This window comes from Hyla sarda, chromosome 4, assembly GCF_029499605.1.
Source record: "Hyla sarda isolate aHylSar1 chromosome 4, aHylSar1.hap1, whole genome shotgun sequence".
In the NCBI taxonomy this organism is placed as follows: Eukaryota; Metazoa; Chordata; class Amphibia; order Anura; family Hylidae; genus Hyla; species Hyla sarda.
This window is the reverse complement of record NC_079192.1, coordinates 259,690,021-259,700,134: the sequence shown is the minus strand read 5'-3', so window position 1 is coordinate 259,700,134 and position 10,114 is coordinate 259,690,021. Positions and strand designations below refer to the sequence as shown.

General features: G+C 39.1%; 1 protein-coding gene across 3 annotated transcripts in view; it reads left to right on the top strand.

The window, feature by feature from the left end:
- The first annotated feature begins 2,442 nt into the window (after window positions 1-2,442).
- The window catches only part of TAFA2 (TAFA chemokine like family member 2), a 250,654-nt gene continuing 242,982 nt past the window's right edge, over window positions 2,443-10,114 (top strand). Inside the window, exon 1 of one of the 3 annotated variants that reach the window (XM_056574030.1) lies at window positions 2,443-3,066. The gene's annotated coding sequence lies outside the window, so the exon portion shown is untranslated. The remainder of the gene's footprint in view (window positions 3,067-10,114) is intronic. The other 2 variants (XM_056574029.1, XM_056574034.1) reach the window with 2 other exon arrangements.

Sequence of the window (10,114 nt, the reverse complement as noted above, 5' to 3'; positions counted from 1 at the left end):
ATGTGGGGGAGCTGCCGACCTAATGTGGGGGAGCTGCCGACCTAATGTGGGGGAACTTACCAGTGAATGCTCATTCTGATTGGTCGGTTCTTCCAGCCACTGACACGTTTCACAGATCTGGACTGTCCGTAGCATTGTATGTTGAATCTGGTTTCAACTTACGATGGTCCAGAAAAGACCATTGTATGTTGAAACCATTGTATGTTGAGGCCATTGTAAGTTGAGGGATCACTGTATTAGTTTTTACTTGCTCTGGCCGGCCCCCGCCTGCAGCCACACACGGGAGCCAGCCCGGGCAGATAATCATAGGTATTCCTATCCCGGACCTTAATACCCGGCGTATAAGACGACCCCCGACTTTTCAGAAGAAAATTCGGGGTTAAAAAGTCGTCTTATATGCCGGGATATACGGTCATTTTTATGAAGCTGGAATTTCTTAAATTTGTCGAATACTTTTTTAAGAATTCCATGTGGTCTAAGCTGGTGGAGAAAGTACTGTGCATTAATATGACTTCTTGAATAAGGCATGTGGACTAGAGGAACTGTTCTTGGTTGGTGTCAGGAGTGGTGGAACAGAAGCTACAGGTCTGCAATATCTTCATACAAAATAGCAGGTTTTTGTAATGACACAGACTCACCACAAGATGGCAGAACGAGACTTCACTTATAGCAGTCATTTTACCAAGCAAGAAACCTAAGCTAGAACAAAGTACTAGAGAAATACAAGTAATATTGGTTTAAACACACAGGGTTTAACCCTTAGCCGACATGTGCATTGGTGCACAGCACCATACATGTGCAGCCTATTGAACAGTAAGTTTATGGAGCGAGTTCAGGAGCTGAGCTCGCTTCATATATATGGTAAGTGACTGCTGCTATCAGCAGCCGACACTCACAGTCAATGACCAACATCAACGTTCACGCTGGTATTGGTCATTAACCTCTAAAATCCCATGATAGCTTGTTAGCTCTCCGATCAGCACCCTGCAATGTGGCTGTGGGATGCACTTTTGGTCTCCATGGCAGCCTAATACTAAAGGTTCACATATTTTCTTTATCACAGACATGCGATAATGAATCATTTTCCTCAATAAATATATGACCAAGTCTACTAATTTCAACTCATTTTTTTTTATTTGGTTCTCTTTATCTACTTTGATGTCTTTTTTTTGGTAACATTTATGAAGAAATACAACTTTTACAAGCCCTAACTTTCAAAGCAGTTTTATGCTTAACTTTTTATTAGAATTGTGTCTTAAAATTGAATGCTCTATAAAAAAACTTTGTAGTCACTGCTTTAACCCTTTGTTTAATTCATACTGTAGTATCAAGTTATAGGACATACTTGGTCATGATGATTGGTGGTACGGATAGTGCAACCAGTTACTGTATAGATGCATGTTCACATTGGTGTTGAATACCTTTTTTCCTTCCATATAATATTTGGTGTAAAGTTCAGAAGCTGTAAACTGTTTTTTTTTTTATAATACTCTACTCAAATGTGGATCGAATTATATGATCTTAATGTACATACATTTTTATTCCATTTTATTTTTTCTTCTAGGGGATATTCCCTTGTGTCCTGTACATATATGTATTAATGAGACAAGTGACATTTTTCCATATTTTAATAATTATTATTGTTAGTAATATTTATTTAATTAACAAGGTATACTTGATTTTAAGGCAGTTTCCTTTTCTTGCTTCCTTGTTCTATATCAAAGAGTGGCAGTATCCCAACCAGATCAGCGTTTCCAAACCAGGGGCCTCCAGCTATTGCAAAACTATGACACCCAGCATGCTTGGTGTTAGTTGTAGTTTTGCACCAGCTTGGGACATCCTGTTGGGCAACATTGTACTAAATAACATGGTCCTATCAGAGGTCAAGTCCTGTTAACAAATACTGGAACTCATTCAATATTTCCATTTCAGGGCTGGTCCTTTGGGACTCTTGCTAATGGAAAGAGTATTTCTGCTGTGGAAAAAGTGCAGGAACTCCGTTCCCATACATTCCTGCAGGACTTGAGCCCTGGGTCCCGTCAGTTAGTTCCACACTGTACAGTGTCTAACAGAAAAGGAAATTCCATCATTGGCCACTGGAGGGAGACATACTGTAGTACATATTTTATCCTCTCTAGCTTGTTCAATTTTCCACTGTAGCCCCAATGCTTTCTGCAATTCATGCTAATTTAATAAATTGCAGATGAACATTTGTCTTAGCTCAAATTGCAACATAATGTAATATCAAACATAGACTATTTATGCACCATATATATGTAGCAGTACCCACCCCCACTACTTGTAACAGTTCACAGCAGTGTTATGCCACTATTTAGCCATCACCCCTATTTGTTGTGCTGGAAGAATTCACAGGGTTAATTTGTTAGAGCTGAATAAATCTATATTAGGCTGCCCAGTGATTAAGTCAGATGTCATTTCTGTACTGGATTCAATCTCCTCCTCCTCTGTATGTGTTGAATGGGTCTGCAGTATTGAACTAGCTCCTAGACATGCTGTTCCACCCACAATTGTTCATGGGGGTTACAGTAGTTAAGAGACTTTATGAAATTGTTGCAGGGAAGGAAGGCAGAATAGATAGATCCAATATCTCTAATGATTTTTCTTAGCTCTTAAGGCTGTGAGGCAGACATAGTTGTGCCAGGACTCCCCACACCTAGCTCCAGAGACTTCTCCCAGCCCTACTACCCAAGTCACAGAGCTGGGATTACACTGCTGCAGGTGGGAGCTGTTCCTAACAGTTTCCTCTGGAGTAAAGAAGCAGAAACAACATCTAAAAGGCTGAAGAGAGCTCAGGAGATATCCAAGAAGGTTATCATTGCTGCAGTAAGACTTGTGCCTGGATGCTTGCTAGAACTACACGTGTATAAGAGGTTGGGGGTCTGCAAGAAACACTGCTGTCATATATAAACTCTTATCAGAGGGGGTTAAACAGTCTTGCTTGATGGATGTTACAGTATGTTGGGGTACTGGAGAATTCTATTGAGATAGGACTTGTTTCAGCACCCTGGACCTACAAGGAGTCGACAGCTACAGAACTGGAAGCAGGTAATTTGGGGTCTTTTCTTCTTTGCCTAAAATAATGTCAAATATCTGTGTGACTGTGACTAAAGATTTAGGTTGTTAAAGGGTTAAAGCACCTAAGTATTAGGGTTAAGTGTCCTGTGGGTTAAGTGACGCATTGCAATTTATTTAGTGCTGTAGATTAGTGTGCTTCATCTGGATTGTTGACTGGAGGTGTTGGCTCTGGTTGGTAGTGTGCAGTCAATTATTTGGGCATGATTTCACAATTAAAGCTGGAACAGAGCTGACCTCCTGCAGAATGTGACACTGGAGCAGATGGGGGTTCAGGGGACAGAAATTAATTAAGACATCCTGGAACATCTATTCATGGCTTCATAAACTCAGACCCTGCAAGTTTACAGATCCCTTGGCTTTGTATATATATATATATATATATATATATATATATATATATATATATATATATAATGCATTAGGAGTCTTCTAAATATTGTTCGTTTACTGATTGAAGAATGTATGCAATATGTCATAATGTATGGAGTTAAATCTGACTAAGTGGATTCCTATTATCTGAACTATTATCACATTACCATTGTGGCACCACTGAATAACAGCTGCTATCTGGATTTGTATCACTCGTATCATTCTGTACTGTCAACTGTAGAATACAGGATCACAACTTTGCACTGAAATCATTGGTGCAATAGATTTTTAACTGTAATTTACGTTCTTCTAAATCATGTAAATGTGATCCCTTTTGCATAATTATGCTATAAGTGTCCTTAGATCCCTGCACATATAGGTACAGACAGTAGGATTACACATATTTATTGTCTGTTATAGGGGACACAGATGTGTATCAGTGTAGTAACCAGAATTGTAAAAGACATTGGTTTTTATAACATATTTGCCTTATGACTGTGGTTTGAGCGTAATCGTCTTAAAGTGACAGAAGGCAGTAATGTTTCTTGTCTGGAAGATCTTTTCATAGCAACAAATCGCTATTGACAAATTGGTAATTGTTGTTCAGCTCCTATTATCAACTATGTTGACTCACAAGTGGCTGTTTAGTTGATGCCGAATGCATTTCTTTCCTACTGAAAACATGATTTGTGACCTTCAGAATGAATACGTAACAAGATTCCATATACATATAAATTCTTTAACAATGGGTAAATTCATTTCCAGCAACATGTAAATTCAAGGTTGTTTAACTGACCTTTAATTTCTCCTTTTTTAAGATTGTTTTCGAAGGACTATATAGAAGATGACTTTGTGTTAAGTATACGAATATAGATTTATTCCTAATTTAGTTGGTTATTTCAGGAAGGATTCATTTTTTTGGGAATGTATGCCCTTTTCCCAACCCCTACTGTGTGGCTTACTTTTCAGTTGCTGCCATTAACCATATACAATGTATAGGATAGCATAGTATGAGTCTGCTTGAGTATATTTCTCTTTGGCCATTCAGACAAGCCAAATCCTTCATGTCTTGTGCTGCCCATTCAGGCCTTGACCAGTGGTCTAACAGAGGGTGTCCTGTCCTATTACATCGAACTAACCTAATTTTTAGCAGAAACCTTCTTTAGGTTAGTTTCATTCCCATTAATTTGGTGCTTTTTGTTCATGGTGGGATCCCAATACAACTCACCGACTATTAAAGAGTAGCTGTCATCAAACCATATTTCCTAAAATAACTCAGATTATATTCCCTAACTACTTCTAACACCCCTCCTGCCCCTAAAAAAAAATTCTGAGCTTTAAAAGGTTTGTATCCTACGCTTCCCCTTACTCACATTGTGTAAGCTCCCAGCAGGAGAAAGTGGGCGTTCCCGCAGCGGCGGGCGGGATATCACTGAAGTCTGCGAGAGCTGTGTCTCACCATGCTCTGCATGCATTTCCAGAGTTTGGTCTCCTGCCAGGCCAGAAGGAGACCAAAATAACTGTTTGACTTGTGCAGGGAACAGAACAGAGCCATTTTTTTCAATCACATTAAAAACATATAAAGGTTGAGAATTTTAACAGCAAGCAAATAGCAAAGTGTCTTATAATTACATAAAAAACATAAAAGAACAGGAGCGCTTCCATGTGTAGGATCATCAAGCAAAAGAAAAGTATTAAGATGGGTGAGTAATATGCTCACCTTGTATGGTTGTGCAAACAGAGGCACAACACTCAAGCGGGTAGAATGGAGATCGCACTATTGAGGTGCTGGCTGGCTGCTGCAGGAATCCCACGCTGGGCTGACGTGTCAAGGAAAATGGATCACACACACTGGATTTTTGGGGAATTGTTCCTGCGCTGCTAAATCTCCCAGCAAGAGGAAGTGAAGGTCAGAAATAGAATCTTTACTAAACATGCAATGCGTTTCAGGACTGGAATGTCTCTTTCATCAGCCTGATGAAAGGGCCATCCCGGTCCTGAAACACTTTGCATGTTTAATAAAGATTCTATTTCTGACCTTCACTACATCTTGCTGGGAGATTTAGCAGCGCAGGAACAATTCCCCAAAAACCCAGTGTGTGTGATCCATTATAATTACATAAGGAACAATATATTAAAAGTTTAGTTTGGTGGCAGGTACTCTTTAACTACCCTTATGTACAGAAGTACCACTAGTACTACTAGTAATGTTAAAAAATAAAAAAAAAACTTTATTGGTATGCATTAAAATGGGTCCAGACATAGCGATAGGTCCCTAGTAAGAAACACAATAAATTATAATAAAAAAAAACACACAACAAGAAAAAAGGAGTGTGGGTGAATAAAGGGCTAGATGTTATTCAAATGTGTAACTGGCCAGATAAGTAACGAGGGGGAATGGGATGTTGTGCCCACTCTACTTGCTAGACCCCCCTGAGGGATCCTAATAGATAGTAAAAAAAAATACCAACAACAAAAACTATACTTCATGCAAAAGCACTATTTGAACTGTACTGGGCCAAACACATATACATGTATTGGCCAGAACAACACTTTAAATTATTTATTTATTTATTCATATAGCGCCTACAGATTCCGCAGCGCTTATAGCACTAATAAATAGCAATAATAAATTATCAAATTGTCTGGATAGCAGCAGTTCAAGATATCAAAATATTAATTTCTTAATCTGCCCAAGTGCTTGACATAATTTAAGTCGGATCCATTTGCTACCAAGTCGAAAAATTAATTTAACCTATTATATTGATATGTTTACATGTCATGTGATCTAATGATCCCTGTATTTAGTTATAATTATATGTGTAAAGGACCTTGTTATAATTGAAGTTATAATGAGTACAGCTATTGTGGGTTGTCAGTATAGGAAATAATGACTTCCTAATAGAAACTCCAGTATATGCAATTGTCATAATAATCAGATCACAAGCTGGGGCTTCACTGAATTATAGCACACAGCTAAAGGCTTGGTTTATAGATAAACTAGAAGGGGGGAGTACTAGGCAATACATGGTTTTAAGATACAGTATATGCTATTTTTATTCTGTAATTATGGGGAAAACACCAATCTAGGAAATGTATTAGAACAGTGGTCTTCAAGCTATAGAGCTCCAGCTGTTGCCAAACTACAACTCTCAGCATGCCTGGACAGTCGTTGGCTGTCCAGACATACTGGGTGTTGTAGTTTCGCAACAGCTACACAGTTTGGAGACATATGTACTAGAATATAATGCAGTGTTTCTTTACCTTTTACACTACCTTGCTAAGAATAAAATAGAACATGTATGCTCATCTTAATATGCACTTTGTTACCTTGCGATTACCTTGTATCTGTTTGCTATTTTGGCGAGTTTATTTTTATGGGATGCTCATGCTTATGCCAAGCAGGTGCTGTTTATGTCGGGTGTTTTATGCCAGTCAATACATCCGCCATCTGCATAAAGTGAAGCACATTCAGTAAAGTAAATTGGTCAATGCAGGAATATTGGAGCAGTTCAGCCTGCGAGCTGTTTATACCGATAGCAACAATTCAGTTTAAAGGTTATAGCAAAAAAAGCATTGTTTAACAATGGGGGGGATTACAATGGATTAGGACAAATACTAAAAATATAACATTTCTAAGGATGATAAAAGTTATGGTATTGTAGTTTATTCATAAGAGAACCATGTTCTACACTACTTCATGAGGCTACGTATCCATTGAGCACAGTGTTATGGTAGTTGCTTTTTTTTTTTATTAAAGAAGCAATCTGGTTTCTATGGGCAACTGTTCAATTTTGTCTCTGTAAAAGTTCTGACAAATTTCCCCAAATGCGTACATGTCCACTTGGTGGCGTGACAAGTCATGGGGTTTCTGACTACATTTAAAGGGAAGATGCCATGTGCTATACCATTTGTAGACAGAGTTTCTTAGATGGTTGAGCATGAATTGGAGTCTTTTGTACAGTGATTTAAAAAGGGACTTTCCACAGATTTGTTTGGAAACATATGCAGGTGAACTCCCAACACAATGGGGGAGATGCATCAAAACCTGTGCAGAGGAAAAGTTGTCCAGTTGCCCATAGCAACCAATAAGATTGCTTCTTTCATTTCTGAAAAGGCCTCTTAAAAATAAAAGAAGCGATCTGATGGTTGCTATGGGCAACTGATCTACTTTTCCTCAGCACAGGTCTTGTTGAATCTCCCTCAGTATCCTTGGAGAATGACAATGTGCCTGTCTAGAATTGAATTTTTCCTGTGTTGTTCACCATTTACTTTTTTTGTGTTCATTTAAAACATTGTTAGAAACTCCTTTAGGGTAGGGTGACACGGATGGATCCGCAGCGTATTTTACGCTGAGGATCCACTGGCGATGGACCCTACAGTGCAATCTGCCACTACGAGCAGATACACTGCGATGTGCAAGTCGTCACGCGCATGTGCAGTATACTCGCACACATTGGCCCTCATTTACTAAGAAAATCGGGTTGTAAGTCTATCTTGCTTTCTTACCCGACTGCTTTTTTCCCCTGGTATTTATTATTATGTCGCATCCTGTTTGTCACACGTGGGTTTTGTAGGTTTTGGTTTCCAACTCCTCTGAGCTGTCGGGAAAAAATCCACAACAATTCAACAAATTCGGGTTGGAAACCTTAATAAATACGTGGGAAAGCTCAGAAATGTCGGGTTACGCCCCTTTTTCGGGTTTGGGAGAATCCACATCGGGTCCGTCGGGAAAAAATGTCGCATAGTGTCGCAGACTGGCGCACGATGTCTGCGACATGGCGCAGACAAAGATGCGACAAAAAAACCCGACAAAAGAGGTCAGGTTTAGAATAGTAAATGAGGGCCATTGTGGTTTCTCCCCTTGCTCCCTGAGCTAGGCCGAGTGCAGCTGTGATGTGTGCGAGTATACTGCACATGCGCGCGGCAATTCGCTCATCGCAGTTTGTCTGCTCATAGTGGCGGATTGCCGCTATGAACAGGCACAGCTGGAGGCATACTGTAGGATCCATCATTGGAGGATCCACATCATAAAATACACTGCAGATCCATCCGTGTGACCCTACCCTTAAAGTGTCATTTAAAGGGGTACTCCGGTGAAAAACTTTTTATTTTAAATCAACTGGTGCCAGTTTTAGGAACTGTCCAGAGTAAAAGGAAATCCCCATAGCAAACATATGCTGTTCTGGGCAGTTCCTAAAATGGACAGAGATGTCAGCAGAGAGCACTGTGCTCATGATGTCAGCAGACAGCTCTGTGTTTCAAAAAGAAAAGAATTTCTGCTGTAGTATTCAGCAGCTAATAAGTACAGGAAGGATTAAGATTTTTTAATAGAAGTAATTTACAAATCTGTTTAACTTTCTGGCACCAGTTGATTAAAATAAAAAAATAATAATTTTCACCGAAGTACCCAATTAAGTAGATTTTTCAAAATAAGCTGCCCTGTGTGTGTACATAAGGAGCAGCACTATCTCTGGCCATTACATACTTGTATTTGTCATCTTCACTTGATTTCCGCTTTGAAGGCTCCAGCTCTACGTATCTGTTGTCACTGAATTAGTTGGAGCATAACCTCTATGATATCTCCCATACACTGCAGATGCACATGTTTTTTTGTAGTACACTTCAAGAAGAAACAGCATGAAGGATTTTATAGAACAGTAATGAGCAGCTTGAGGTGAGATCTGATACAGCTCTTGTGTAGCCTCTGTGCAGTCTCTGCTTCTAGTCCTCTAGTCCCTCATCTCTCTCCTTGCCCCTCCCCTCTCCATAGACTTGTATAGGCAGCTCGTAATCGATCCCTCTTGCAAAGAAAAGCTAGAATGGAGATTTTTTTTTTATAGAGTTAATGAAAGTTTAGCATTTAAACATGAATGAAAGAAGCATTTTTCTTCTAAGATATATTACAAAGTTTCATATATTTGCTTGTAACATTGATTTATGTAAAGTTTGTAGAAACAACTCCTTGTCTTGGCACTGTTTTAATCTATGATGTATGTGTAATGTGCTTTTCCACTTACAATATTAATTATAGAAAAGAACATGAGCATTCTCTAGTGTGATAGACTGTCTGTCTTTCTGTCTTCCTTACATTGCTGTAAAACAGTAATGGTTTTATGCATATACATACTGTGAGTAGATATACAGTCATGGCCATAAATGTTGGCACCCCTGAAATCTTTCAAGAAAAAGTATTTCTCACAGAAAAGGATTGCAGTAACACGTTTTGCTATTCAAATGTTTATTCCCTTTGTGTGTATTGGAACTAAACCAAAAAAGGGAGGAAAAAAGCTAATTGGACATAATGTGATGCCAAACTCCAAATATGGGCTGGACAAAATTATCAGCACCCTTAACTTAATATTTGGTTGCACACCCTTTGGAAAAAATAACTGAAATCAGTCGCTTCCTATAACCATCAATAAGCTTCTTGCACCTCTCAGATGGAATGTTGGACCACTCGTCCTTTGAAAACTGCTCCAGGTCTCTCTTATTGGAAGGGCGCCTTTTCCCAACAGCAATTTTAAGATCTCTCCACAGGTGTTCAATGAGATTTAGATCTGGACTCATTGCTGGCCACTTCAGAACTCTCCAGCGCTTTGTTGCCATCCATTTCTGGGGGCTTTTTGATGTACGTTTGGGGTCATTG